Genomic DNA, 15,808 nt, shown 5'->3' on the forward strand with positions numbered 1-15,808 from the left:
ACTTCAGTAAAAACCAAAATTGTCATTGGTGCAATACATTCCCGGGCTTCCGAGTTTTAAAGGGTTTCCCTTTGTTTGAGACCATTTGATCATAATAATGGGCAGAGCCACAGGAGAAGGGTCGCGTGCTGAGAGCCAATCATAGGCGGTTCTGAGGGGGGCATGGACCCTAGTCTCAAATTTCATTCCCGGGAAAATTCACAAGCTGTTTCGATCCGTCCGATGAGGTGATGGAATATTAAAAAATAACTCTTCCAACACCTTTGTACTGGATCCAACCATTGTTAATCCATGATGAATACTTTTACGTAAATGCAACTGCAAGCGTGCATACGCATTACATGTGAGCGTGTAAAATTCGTCATGCCTGTAACCTGTGTACGTAAGGCTGAGTGGCAATGATTAACTGACATTTCCCATGAAATAATCATGAGAATTATACGATATTTAACTTGTGTCCATTGTTGAAAGGGATTCAATAATGAATCGGCGCGTCTGTGTGGTTTACTTCGCTCGGGCAACTAAAGCTAAAAAGCTGCCCAAGCGAAACCACATACACGACGCGGACGCATCGTTGTTAAACAGTGATGAACAACTATGAAACATGATGGAATCCCTAATTTTAAGTTCTTTCTAATTTGGCATAGTTCTCTACAAACTATCATTGGCTGTTTGATTCATCAATACTGGGTGGTAGAAATAGTACTGAATAAAGAAAGTGCAAAGACAGTTGACATAGTTTATCAATGATTAAATGGATTAATGTGACGAACTGTGTCTAAAAATGCCGAACGTTGTCAAGCATTTTTGACACTTGACATTTCCATGTCCATAATGATTATTGGAAATCTTTGTATCAGGAAATGTGTCAGCACATTTTTTGTTGAAACATTACATGTTGTAATTAAAAAGGTAATGTGAATCCTATTAGCATACTGTTCACTTCAATTCTTGTTTAAAATGATTCTTTGTTGAACTCATAATACTATAATAGTAAATTTACAAAAGCATAAGAAATAAGTAGGTATTTTTTGAAAATCTATTGCCTGAGCGAAACATGCTCCCATCTTACTATTATTTCAGCACAATAGTAGTATGAACCCTAGTAAAATTCTCAGCGAGTCGATCTGAGTGGACATGTCCCTGGGACACTGCTACCTGTTACCGATTGTAATCCACCAACATGATGGCAGCAAAATTCATGGAAAAGAGGCATGATGATGCCATGATCAAGCCATTTTTATAAATGCTTTTTAAATTAAAGCCAGTTTTAGAGTTTCTTAAGTAATTATAGTCATGTTTATACCTATTCATTTAAACTTGCCCATAAATATTTGTGTTAAAATTGCAGCCTATTTGAAATGTAAGAATTTGAAATATTTTTAATAAAAGATAGGTCTCATTTACAACCACTAACTGAACAGAAACAGTTCAATATCAATGTAAATTACGCCCATTAGCTGTTCCAATGACTCCCTAGAGAAAATCACATGCCTTAAAGTGATACATCAATCATAGTATAGATAACAACCATTTTTCATGGATGAGTACATGTTTTGGTTAATAGACGCAACCTCCAAGATCGACTATCCATGTAAACACTGTACACGCATTTCCTACTCCTTGAGGTGGTGTCAGGGCAGATGGCACAGTGTGTGATACACTTCATTGTATGCCTCTTAACAGTTGCTATTAGGGACAGGAACACTTGATGCGATATTAGGAGTAGCATGGCCGAGGGCTATTGAGCGGTGCATGCACACCGCCAAGGGCCATTGGATGGTGTATGCTTCATCAAGAGATTCATCATACCTTTTAGATGCTCATGGGGTTGCCTTAATTTAGCCATGATCATTGTGTACTTAGCTAGTAAACTATGTATAATTCAACAAAACATGTATGTGGAGTCAAAAGATGAGTTTGTGCAGTTTTTCATAATTATGTAAAGTAAAATGAATGTGTAGAAATATTAGAGGTGACATTAATGTGCTTAAAAAGCAGAGTGATGGATGGATATCATTGATTTACATATATATTTGATTCACATGCTATCTTCAGTAGATAGCAAGAAAAAGGAATACAGTTTGAGTCATACCATCTTCAGTAGATTTTAAATTTTAGAATGTTAGTATATCTGCCATATCTTGAATTTATCATTCTCTGAAATTGCTTTCCTTGCAGTTTACTACTAGGTTTGTTTGTATCCATATAAATGCATTTTACACATACATGTATGTTACAAATATATGGCAGTTTCAAAAAGGGGTGTAAAAATCAAAATTCTGAACTATGTTTCTTTTGTATATAATTTTTGCTTCGAATAGAGTTAACTATAAATATAATGATCCAATCTTAGGATATTTTCGCTTATATTATATGCAAGCCAATTTGTATTATTTCAAATATAGTTACAAATAGTCTATTCTGTAATATTTTGTACACTTTATTGTCCACACACATTGTGTTAATTGACCATATGTCTGGCTGTGACTTGACAGCTTGTTCTCTGTGTGTATGTGTAATCACAGACACTCACTTTACCACTGTTTAGTATTATAATTATGGGCACAATTTACGGATAATTATTGCAAATAACAGGTGAATCACTGAAGAGAATTGACAGAATTGTGACGTTTGTGTGACGTACATGACCCATCCCATTGTATGAAGGACACAGTTTTTGCGGTGATATTGGTCATTTGAATTACTTAAAAAATTGATGATTTCATGTACATTGTATGCAACAAATCATTCTGTGCAAGTGATATCAGAATCCCACAATGAATATAAATAGCTTCATGACAAATGCAAAACATTTTTATAACATTTTCAATAGGGTGCAGAAAGGTAGCCAGAAATTGTTTAAATGTTAGGTTATATCATTAATTAATATAAAACGTTTTAAAAACATTTTTGAATGACAGCACAAACATTGGCAACTAATGTTATTTTAATGTTTACTCAATTTTGCAAAAATATTTTACAGTAACATTTTGTCAACATAAAAATATTGTGATTTCTTTTTATACAAAATGCTTCGTAACATCCACCAGTATAACACTACATCATCCTTTTAATGTAAAATTGTATAGAAATTGCCTATAGTTTGATCAGCTTGTAATCGGTAGGACTTATGACATCACGGATTAATATCTATATTTTATTTTAAGAATTGTCTTGTGACATCTTTTCTTAAACACACACACAATATAGACCAGATAGGTATACTTTACTGCATAGTGGTAAAAGCCTAACAATTCCCGCCGATTACGAGCAGAGAAATCTTCTTTTGAAGGAAAAAGCAGCTTTATTCCGTAATCTGCTTAATTCCTCAATGGAGTCTTTACACTAGTGTAACTCATGAATATCTTACAACTGGGATATACCCAACATGTAGACGTAATAACATATACTAAATTTTTAAATTGTTTTTAAAAAGTGTTCTAGAACCATTTTTTTGCTTAGTTTGTTCATTTTATCAGTTTAATAATTCTGCAAATTTCAGAATTCACTTTTTGTTTGTCAAGTTTGTTTCTGTAGTATAATATGACATTGATTTTGTGTATATATCTAATAGCTTTTTGTCACTAGATATCTCCATTTATTGTGTTGTTGCTTGTCTGTTTGCTGTATAAATGTATAATATTGTGACAGCAAGCGTCAATGCCTAATGCCTGTTATTTTTGAATTGATTTTTTATAGTGATAAAACAGTGGTTGATGGTTGCTGTGGTTACAAAATCTAGGCAATTGACCCAATATTATGAATCTACTTCCAATTAACTGAAACAGCACTTAAAAGGTCATTTCGTGATCTACAGCATCTGCATCATCCCCCACTTTTGTCCAAAAAAAAGTTGAGATATTTATGCCACTGGAAACCTCTGGCTACATAATGTTTATGTACAAAAAATTTCTTGTGGATTGATTCGTTTAGGAAAAATATCGTGAAATTTGAATTACGTTCTGGAGGTTCTGGTACACCAGAATGAAATACAACACATTGTCTTTGGAGCTGTGTAATGCATAACTCGTAAATGCAAAATTTGGATCAACTGAAATTGTTATTGTTGTTGTTGTTGTTGTTGTTGTTGTTGTTGTTGTTGTTGTTGTTGTTGTTGATGTTGTTGTTTTGTTGTTGTTGTTGTCATCATCTTGATGCGAAAGAGGTGTCAATTTTGTGAGAAACGGCTAAAATGCTGGTGTTACTTTCATGTGTTTGTTCCAAAGGCAACCAGACTACATAGTGAGTAAAAATGATAATTTCCCAACAAGTTAGAGATGAAGAAAAGACGTGTTTTGACTCTAAAGCAACACATTAAAATGCAGACTATAAATAATTCAAAAATAGTCTGTTTCTTACTAAATATAAGTAATGTAAATATTGAATTATTAGACTTGTTTGCAGTCTGTAACCTTTTGTCAAGATCCATTCAAAGACTTTCTCATATCTGTTTGCAACATCTTTGGTTTTCTTCATGTTGTACCATGCAATGTTCATAAATGAATTGTCAGTTATGTAATTACATACTCAAATTAGTCAATATTGTAAGACAGATGAAATAATATGTACTCTCTAAATGTGAAAGAGTGAAAAATCACTCAAAAAGAGTGAAATCTCACTCTTTCAAAGAGCCATCTGAGTGACAACTCTTTTAGAGTGAAGCTCACTCTCAAGAAAGAGTGAAAAAATTCACTCCGAAAAGAGTGAATCAGAAAAGAGCATTTATTTATTTATTTATTCATTTAGGCCTATTTTATATACAAGAATATCACAGCAGTTCATAACAGCTACTATGTGCTTTAAATTGTTGTGAGGCTAGGCCCCAGGTTAGGGTAGGGCCCGGTCTAGGAATATTGAACTGGTCTAAAGCTTAAGCACATACACAATGTGCCGAACTTCAGTGTGGGATGAATGATGAAAAACTATGGATTTAGTGAAGCTAATAGTCAAACTGTTCAATGGTGAGTACACTTAGGTGTAGGACATAACACTTGGCAAATACCATGTTTACGGTCACAGTCTGGAGAAGCGTGATGCGGCGTAACCTACATAAGCTTACATTATGCGTACATGTAAATCGTCACTGGGCCGGTAACAAACTGCTCACATATGACTTAAGCTTACTGCATGTTGTCTCCAGACCAAGTGTATACTTGCTACGAGTTATGACCTACACATAAATGTAATCACTATTGAGTATGCTGTCTATTTCTTCATCAAATCCGCTTTCTTTTAGCCATTCATTCACACACTGTTCGCCATTTTGTTACACAAGTTCAACAAACATCGGCCGATTTTCGGTGCTTCTGATTGGCTGGCAGTTCACTCCAAGAAAGAGTGAGATTTTGCGCCACTTTTGAGCGAGTGAGGCTCACTCGAAATCGCGAGTGAAATTATGTGTACTGTTTTCACTCTTTTAGAGCTAACTTAAATTCACTCTGAAATTCAGAGTGGTTTTTCACTCTTTTACATTTAGAGAGTACCTGAACGGCGAACGGCTAGCATTTGAAATAGTGGTAATCTGGGCATTGCAACTAACACTAAACAACCTCATTCACCCAAATGGCTAATCAGTGACGTAGCATCATAGGGGCACATGCCCCCCCTGCATCGATTGCACAATTTAGAAAATCCCAAGGAAAATTGCCGAAAAATGGCCTGTGCCCCCAATCAGACCCAGTACCCCCATCATAGTCGGTGCCCCCCCCATATGATGACCCACGCTATGCCACTGTGGTTATCCAGCAGCAATATCAGTGTATTTTTTCTTGTTATCTATGCCCGTGTAAACGGGGCATAGATATTGTATTTGTTGTGTTTAGTCTTCGACTTCTTATCTATGCCCGTGCAACGGGGCATAGATATTGTATTTGTTCTGTTTAGTTTTCTCCTTTTCCTTCTCCTTCTTCTCCTTCTTCTCACGCTTCCTTTGCACTCCTCTAGCTCAGAAACTAAAGTAGCCTAGGGGCCCATACTTGGTACAATGATGGCCCATGACCCCTAAAAGTTTCCTAGGGTACCCCCGACCCCAGAGGTCAAAGGTCATGGGCTACAGGGGGCAATATGTGTGTACGATCCGTCCAGAAATTATGTAACATAAAATGCATTAACATAAATGTATGTTGAAGTGAAGTCGCCGTAGCATTGTAACATAATTTAAAAATAAAAATAATATACACACCGCCAGCGTATAAATTGCACAGATTGCGATATTGTCTAGAATCACTGATGAGTTATTGCAGTACTGAATGACGACACATGTGAGTTGGTAATTTCTAATTCTAGGGCCAAGGGATCGGTAAGAAATGCTTCAAGGGTGGTGTGTAGAGATATGCCATCGGTGAAATATGAGGCCGTAGAAGAAAAATTTGCGTGGGGGATAGCCATACGTCCGCCGAAGCGTGCCTCTCGTCGGCGCTTTGCCATGGGTGGTCTTGAGTCGTCGGCGCCAACTGAAGGCAATTAGTGGACACTTATTACACTGTGATTGAAAACTATGTTCCATAATATGAAGACCCAATTGAAGCAGTTTGTAGTCCATTTCTCATAGTAGCGTAGGCTACCTTGACTTTTTGATGAGGGGGGGGGGTGAGTGAGAGGCAAAGAAAATTGCCTCATAGGCGCGGGTTTATTTCGCGTGAAGCGCTGCATAGAAATTTGCAATTTACACTATTTTTTACCCAAGGTGTTTATCAAAATCGTGGCCTATTTAAACAAAACATGACTAAAGAATTCCCTTTCTGTTGGGATCATAGGCCTACTGATAATATTTTTCGGCTTCGTCGTGTGTATCTGCGTCTTTTTCACTTCTATCAATCTTTATACTCAGGCCTAGGCCTATCACAGTCTCCTGAAAGTTGGACGTCCTCCTCCGCGCGATCGGTCCTCAGCAATAATTACAATATTTATGCAGATGCTACTGTTTTTACACAAATAATCTTTGATTGAAACCCCAATAGGCCTACAATCCCCGAAATATGTCTTGAAACATTAAAGCGTCTTTAGGGGAAAATAAGTCCCCCCACTCCCCCGTGCAATGTTGAAACGTGCAAATGTGCTCAGCGTGTGTCCAAAGTGTCGCAACATTGGATGAAGGGGGGGCGGGGAAGGGACAAGTGTTGATTGATGGCCCAGCTTTCTTCTAATTCCAAATATTGAACATTTTTATCCACATTAAAAATACACTTTTGATTTCATTCAAGATGCCTAAAGCGTTTCAAGGACATTTTTCGGGGATTGTCTGAGGCAATCGCTAAAATTAACATCTGATTTTAATCTTTTGGCTATAACTTTAAAACTACTTGAAAGAATCACTCCAAATTTTCAATGAATATTAGTTAGTGCATAAGCTATGATGTGGATATAAAATAAAACAACTAATTGTATCAATTTTGACTATATCGCCCTGCACTACAAGCAGGTTGCACCCATCACCTGTGTATGTCTACAATCATAGATTGAATACAATAGCGCTCTTTTCATACATACTAATTTTACAGATGTGAGTGATCAGCATGATATAGTTCAATGCATAGGTACCGCGTGAACAAATTTCCATGACTATTTATTAATAGATAGGCTATGATGTGGGCACAAAATAAAACAACTAATCTTTTATTTAGATAGTGGTCAAATAATTCTTTTGTACTGCATCCATTTGCATATCTTCTGGAGCGTGCCTATAGAGGAGATGATTTGAACTAATGACCTTATGTGCAAGCACTCTATAAGTAAATACTTATGAAAACGTATGAAACTTGAGCGTGGGGTGTGTGGGGGGGGGGGGGTTTACACGATAATCGATTATCCTCCACCACCCTCAACCACACAAATATAACCCCCCCCCCCCTAATCATCCTTAGCGACTGCGATTGAACATGACAGTCTGTGATCATCATTTCCGTGTTAGGTTTTAGAATTTAATTGAATATTGACAATTAATTGATCATTGATTGTCGGTTATCGACTGTCTATTACCCCCCCCTCCCACAACCACCAACAACTCAAACACTGCTTAACAACGACATCTACCGGCGTGGCGTGTTAAATAAAGACTGTGATCACGAACTCCTTGCTATATTGCCCATATTCATGACATTTAAAGATGTCCGGATCTATGTGTGTCTTTATTACAATTAAAAAAAACAATCAATTATCATGCCATAGATAAATTAGGGTTTTAAAACTTATTTTCGTGTTTCACAATGTCAATTGTCATGAATATAAAAGAAAAGTTTACTGGTTTGAATAAGTCACACAAAAAAAAAGAAAAAAAAAGTGAAACTGTTGGGGCTCGAACCACTAGCCTTTCGTTTCACCGTCTGAAGTACTGTCCATTACACCACGCTGTCATGTTGAAATAATTACGGGATTCCGTGATATATGGGTGCGCATTGCATTCTCGTGATTATGAAAATGGTAAATCTCGACAGACGATTTACATTTGCTAAAATCAGTAAAATGTAAATAATGTTAGAGCTAACAAAACGTAAAATAGTAAAATTAGATGTAGTTTTGAACAAGCTTTCAAACAAAACACTTTCCAAATAAAAGTTGACACCAAATCGGCCTAAATTATGAATTTTGTCAACGGTTTACCATTTCTAAATTAAAGAAACTCCTTGTATTAATACTCAGTATTAGACTATGGTAAACCGTCAAATCACTATGTGATTCAATGGGACGATTTACAATCGCACTTTACCATTTCACGCAAATAAAATGATCAATTTTAAAGATATTTCTGCATGAGTAGGCCTACTTCATGAGCGTACTAATGCGATTTTTTTATTGGTTCGTTTTGTTTTGTTTTTTTGTTTTTTGCTTTGGGGGGGCGTTGATCTGAAAAAAGGTGAAAAAGGTCGTTTTTGACTATATTGCCCTGCACTGCAGCGTTCACGCGATACATATCCACTGAACTATATCATGCTGATCACTCACATCTGTAAGATTAGTAATGTTTGAAAAGAGCGCTATTGTATTCAAGCTATGATTGTAGACATTCACAGGTGATGGGTGCAACCTGCTTGTAGTGCAGAGGCGATATAGTCAAAATTGATACAATAAGTTGTTTTATTTTATATCCACATCATAGCTTATGCATTAACTAATATTCATTGAAAATTTGGAGTAATTCTATCAAGTAATTTTAAAGTTACAGCCAAAAGTTTAAAATCAGATGTTAATTTTAGCGATTGCCTCATACAATCGCCGAAATATGTCTTGAAACATTAAAGCGTCTTTAGGGAAAATAAGTCCCCCACTCCCCGTGCAATGTTGAAACGTGCAAATGTGTTCAGCGTGTCTCCAAAGTGTCGCAAACATTGAATGATGGGGGGTGGGGAAGGAAAAAATGTTAATTGATGGCCCAGCTTTCTTCTAATTCCAAATATTGAACATTTTTATCCACATTAAAAATACACTTTTGATTTCATTCAAGATGCCTAAAAGCGTTTCAAGGACATTTTTCGGGATTGTCTGAGGCAATCGCTAAAATTAACATCTGATTTTAATCTTTTGGCTATAACTTTAAAACTACTTGAAAGAATCACTCCAAATTTTCAATGAATATTAGTTAGTGCATAAGCTATGATGTGGATATAAAATAAAACAACTAATTGTATCAATTTTGACTATATCGCCCTGCACTACAAGCAGGTTGCACCCATCACCTGTGTATGTCTACAATCATAGATTGAATACAATAGCGCTTTTTTCATACATACTAATCTTACAGATGTGAGTGATCAGCATGATATAGTTCAATGCATAGGTACCATGTGAACAAATTTCCATGACTATTTATTAATAGATAGGCTATGATGTGGGCACAAAATAAAACAACTAATCTTTTATTTAGATAGTGGTCAAATAATTCTTTTGTACTGCATCCATTTGCATATCTTCTGGAGCGTGCCTATAGAGGAGATGATTTGAACTAATGACCTTATGTGCAAGCACTCTATAAGTAAATACTTATGAAAACGTATGAAACTTGAGCGTGGGGGTGTGTGGGGGAGGGGGGTTTACACGATAATCGATTATCCTCCACCACCCTCAACCACACAAATATAACCCCCCCCCCCTAATCCTCCTTAGCGCATGCGATTGAACATGACAGTCTGTGATCATCATTTCCGTGTTAGGTTTTAGAATTTAATTGAATATTGACAATTAATTGATCATTGATTGTCGGTTATCGACTGTCTATTACCCCCCTCCCACAACCACCAACAACTCAAACACTGCTTAACAACGACATCTACCGGCGTGGCGTGTTAAATAAAGACTGTGATCACGAACTCCTTGCTATATTGCCCATATTCATGACATTTAAAGATGTCCGGATCTATGTGTGTCTTTATTACAATTAAAAAAAACAATCAATTATCATGCCATAGATAAATTAGGGTTTTAAAACTTATTTTCGTGTTTCACAATGTCAATTGTCATGAATATAAAAGAAAAGTTTACTGGTTTGAATAAGTCACACAAAAAAAAAGAAAAAAAAGTGAAACTGTTGGGGCTCGAACCACTAGCCTTTCGTTTCACCGTCTGAAGTACTGTCCATTACACCACGCTGTCATGTTGAAATAATTACGGGATTCCGTGATATATGGGTGCGCATTGCATTCTCGTGATTATGAAAATGGTAAATCTCGACAGACGATTTACATTTGCTAAAATCAGTAAAATGTAAATAATGTTAGAGCTAACAAAACGTAAAATAGTAAAATTAGATGTAGTTTTGAACAAGCTTTCAAACAAAACACTTTCCAAATAAAAGTTGACACCAAATCGGCCTAAATTATGAATTTTGTCAACGGTTTACCATTTCTAAATTAAAGAAACTCCTTGTATTAATACTCAGTATTAGACTATGGTAAACCGTCAAATCACTATGTGATTCAATGGGACGACGATTTACAATCGCACTTTTACCATTTCACATAAATAAAATGATCAATTTTAAAGATATTTCTGCATGAGTAGGCCTACTTCATGAGCGTACTAATGCGATTTTTTTATTGGTTCGTTTTGTTTTGTTTTTTTGTTTTTGTTTTTTTGCTGTGGTGGGGGGGGGTGGGAGGTCGTTGGTCTGAAAAAGGTGAAAAAGGTCGTTTTTTGACTATATTGCCCTGCACTGCAGCGTTCACGCGATACATATCCACTGAACTATATCATGCTGATCACTCACATCTGTAAGATTAGTAATGTTTGAAAAGAGCGCTATTGTATTCAAGCTATGATTGTAGACATTCACAGGTGATGGGTGCAACCTGCTTGTAGTGCAGGGCGATATAGTCAAAATTGATACAATAAGTTGTTTTATTTTATATCCACATCATAGCTTATGCATTAACTAATATTCATTGAAAATTTGGAGTAATTCTATCAAGTAGTTTTAAAGTTACAGCCAAAAGTTTAAAATCAGATGTTAATTTTAGCGATTGCCTCATACAATCCCGAAATATGTCTTGAAACATTAAAAGCGTCTTTAGGGAAAATAAGTCCCCCCACTCCCCGTGCAATGTTGAAACGTGCAAATGTGTTCGGCGTGTCTCCAAAGTGTCGCAACATTGAATGATGGGGGTGGGGAAGGAAAAGTGTTAATTGATGGCCCAGCTTTCTTCTAATTCCAAATATTGAACATTTTTATCCACATTAAAAATACACTTTTGATTTCATTCAAGATGCCTAAAGCGTTTCAAGGACATTTTTCGGGGATTGTAGGTAGGCCTACCCTAAAATTTATATCGTGGTAATGATGCACAAAATTAAAATCTTTTAATTTTGTGTAATATTGTAGGCCTATGAAAAAACCCAGACCTACTATCCGGGATAGGCCTAGCCTGAGTATGTGTTTTAGAGAGAGTGATGGTCTGATGGGGTATAAGAGAGAATGAAGGCTTGGTAAGGTATTAGAGAGAGTGTGGGCCATTCCGGTGGTGTTTTAGAGCGAGTGAGTGTCTGGTGGAGTATAAGAGAGAGTGAGGGTCTGGTAGGGTATTAGAGAGAGTCTGGGCGAGTCTGGTGGCGTTTTAGAGAGAGTGAGTGTATAGTGAAGTATAAGAGAGAGTGAAGGCTTGGTGGGGTATTAGAGAGAGTATGGGTCAGCCTAGTGGTGGTTTAGAGCGAGTGAGTGTCTGGTGGAGTATAAGAGAGAGTGAGGGTCCGGAGGGTTATTAGAGAAAGTGTGGGCCAGTCTGGTGGTGTTTTAGAGCTAGTGTCTAGTGAAGTATAAGAGAGTGAGGGTCTGGTGGGGTATTAGAGAGAGTGTGGTCCTGACTGGTCCAGTCTAGTGGTGTTTTAGAGAGTTTGATGGTCTGATGGGGTATAAAAGAGAGTGAAGGCTTGGTGGGGTATTAGAGAGAGTATGGGTCAGCCTGTTGGTGTTTTAGAGCCAGTGGGTGTCTGGTGGAGTATAAGAGAGAGTGAAGGCTTGGTGGGGTATTAGAGAGAGTATGGGTCAGCCTGTTGGTGTTTTAGAGCGAGTGAGTGTCTGGTGGAGTATAAGAGAGAGTGATGGCTGGGTGGGGTATTAGAGAGAGTTTGGGTCAGCCTGGTGGTGTTTTAGAGCGAGTGAGTGTCTGGTGGCGTATAAGAGAGAGTGAGGGTCTGGTGGGGTATTAGAGAGAGTTTGGGTCAGCCTGGTGGTGTTTTAGAGCGAGTGAGTGTCTGGTGGAGTATAAGAGAGAGGGTCTGGTGGGGTATTAGAGAGAATGTGGTCCAGTCTGGTGGTGTTTTAGAGAGATTGATGGTCTGATGAGGTATAAGAGAAAGTGACGGCTTGGTAGGGTATTAGAGAGTATGGGTCAGCCTGGTGGTGTTTTAGAGAGAGTGAGTGTATAGTGGAGTATAAGAGAGAGTGAAGGCTTAGTGGGGTATTAGAGAGAGTATGGGTCAGCCTGTTGGTGTTTTAGAGCGTGTGAGTGTCTGGTGGAGTATAAGAGAGAGGGGGGGTCTGGTGGGGCATTAGAGAGAGTATGGGTCAGCCTGATGGTGTTTTAGAGCGAGTGAGTGTCTGGTGGAGTATAAGAGAGAGTGCGGGTCTGGTGGGGTATTAGAGAGAGTGTGGTCCAGTCTGGTGGTGTTTTAGAGCGAGTGAGTGTCTGGTGGAGTATAAGAGAGTGATGGTATGGTGGGGTGTTAGAGAGAGTGTGGGCCACGGGCATAGATATTCGTGTTTGGTCAAACACAACTGTGGTTTCTAGTCCTCCTCCTTCTCCTTCTTCTCACACTTCCTTTGCACTCCTCTAGCTCAAGAACTAAAGTAGCCTCGGGGCCCATACTTGGTATAATGATGGCCCATGACCCCTTGAAATTTCCTAGAGCAGCCCCGACCCCAGAGGTCAAAGGTCATGGACTACAGTGGGCAATATGTGTAATTGGTCTCCCATCCACTCAGGAGGCCAGGACCAACGAAATGTTCAATGTGTATGAGGGCAGCAGTGGTCTCCCATCCACTCAGCAGGCCATGACCAACGAAATGTTCAATGTGTATGAGGGCAGCAGTGGTCTCCCATCCACTCAGGAGGCCACGATCGACCAACGAAATGTTCAATGTTCATGCAATGCAAAATAGCGGCAAATGGTTGAATTCATACTGTTTTAAATAACGTTTCGGATATAAAGAAGCTGTTTTGAACGATGGCAGTGGATTGAAGTATGTTTTGTACTGGTTTATTTGTATACTTGATGCTTCACTGTTTGCCGGGCCGTTTTGCACTATACTTTTTGAACTTCTGATATGGCATGCATGCATGTATTGATAAAAATATGGTCGGATGGCGATATCGTGATATGTTTTGGATGCGATATGCGAAAGACTGACGATGCCCAAGCCTAGCCCCTCCCGACAATCCAGCGACCGGGGTTCAATCCCCGCTGAGGCCTGATTTTTTCTCTTTCAATATTTTCATATGCCAGTTTGCTCGAGCCCCAATCACGCCATTTAAATTATAATTTCTCGAGCTTGCATCATTTATTTCCGATCCTCGCATATATTAATTTGTGTTTCGCATTGTCTTACGCTCTGCTAGGGTGAAGCATATAGGCCGCCTCCTTCTTCATTATTTAATAAATAATTGGCAGCTGAGACACAATGAGAGAGTTATCATGGGGACTTGAGATTGCCCGAGTACCGACGCGACTGTGAACTCAGGTAGCATAGTGGTGCAGCTCTGGACCGGTAATCCAGCGACCGGGTTCACTCCCCGCTGAGTCCTGATTTTTTCTCTTTCAATATTTTCATATGCCAGTTTGCTCGAGCCCCAATCACACCATTTAAATTATAATTTCTCGAGCTTGCATCGTTTATTTCCGATAGGGTTCATACTTAATATAATGATGGCCCATGACCTCTAAAAGTAACCTAAGGTAGCCACGACCCCAGAGGTTAAAGGTCACAGGCTACAGGGGGCAATATGTGTAAATTTTTAAAACCACTTTAGCTCAAGAACTATAGCGCCCTCAGGGTTCTTGCTTGGTACAATGATGACCAATGACCCTTGATGTATTCTATATTAGCAGCATCCCCAGAGGTCAAACTCTTAAGGCTCTAAAAAGCAAATTAGATACGACCTATTAACACAGTGTAGCGCAATAGGTAGTATTTTGTTAGCTCCCTGTGTTTGCAATGATAAAGGTCTGAATCGTACGTCAAGGAAACTAATCACTTGACAAAAACTCCCTTAAAAGGGAATGTGTAGGCATTTTGATTTTTGATTTTGGACCACCTCAAAAGGTTCTCATGATGGGACAAGGGGTGTGGTTGGTTAAGGGGTGGGATGTTAGAGAGAGTGTGGTCCAGTCTGGTGGTGTTTTAGAGAGAGGGAGGGTCTGATGGGGTATAAGAGAGAGTGAAGGCTTGGTAGGGTATTAGAGAGAGTGTGTGCCAGTCTGGTGGTGTTTTAGAGTGAGTGAGGTGGAGTGGTGGAGTATAAGAGAGAGTGAGGGTCTGGTGGGGTATTAGAGAGAGTGTGGTCCAGTCTGGTGGTGTTTTAGAGAGAGTGTGTGTATAGTGGAGTACCGGTCCAGTCTGGTGGTGTTTTAGAGAGAGGGAGGGTCTGATGGGGTATAAGAGAGAGTGAAGGCTTGGTAGGGTATTAGAGAGAGTGTGTGCCAGTCTGGTGGTGTTTTAGAGCGAGTGAGGTGGAGTGGTGGAGTATAAGAGAGAGTGAAGGCTTGATGGGGTATTAGAGAGAGTATAGGTCAGTCTGGTGATGTTTTAGAGCGCCTGAGTGTCTGATGGAGTATAAGAGAGAGTGAAAGCTTGGTGGGGTATTAGAGAGAGTATGGGTCAGTCTGGCGATGTTTGAGAGAAAGAGAGTGATGGTCTGACGGGGGTATAAAAAAAAGTGAAGGCTTGGTAGGGTATTAGAGAGCGTGTGCGCCAGTCCAGTGTTATGAGCATTACATGTATATCAAATGAAAGCTTAAAACAAGTGCTTTCACATGGTGCTCACCAAGTTTTCGTTTGTGAATAGGGGAATGTGGTTAGGTGTGGTCACGGGCATAGATATTCGTGTTTGGTAAAACACATTACTGTGGCATCTAGTTTCAAATTTGTATCAGGCTAGTATAATAGTCTCATAAGATTGGGATGATGAAATATACATAGAAAACAAACATTCTACATGCCCATTAAATGGGTAATGGGTTCAATAATAAACAGGCCAGGCATAGTGTAATTTCTTGCACAGACTGTAACTGGTGGTAAGTGCTCACTCTGCTTCAGGGCCTGTCTGTAATGTGTAATTATTGTACGAAACTTGACTGACTTTTGTGATGTATATATATAGAT

General features: G+C 38.6%; 1 protein-coding gene across 2 annotated transcripts in view; it reads left to right on the forward strand.

Moving 5' to 3' along the window:
* Positions 1 to 15,808, forward strand: part of LOC140159516 (protein PALS1-like) — a 179,119-nt gene that overhangs the window by 19,379 nt on the left and 143,932 nt on the right. The gene's annotated exons all lie outside the window — the stretch shown is intronic.

This window comes from Amphiura filiformis, chromosome 1 (genome assembly GCF_039555335.1).
Source record: "Amphiura filiformis chromosome 1, Afil_fr2py, whole genome shotgun sequence".
NCBI classification, from domain to species: Eukaryota; Metazoa; Echinodermata; class Ophiuroidea; order Amphilepidida; family Amphiuridae; genus Amphiura; species Amphiura filiformis.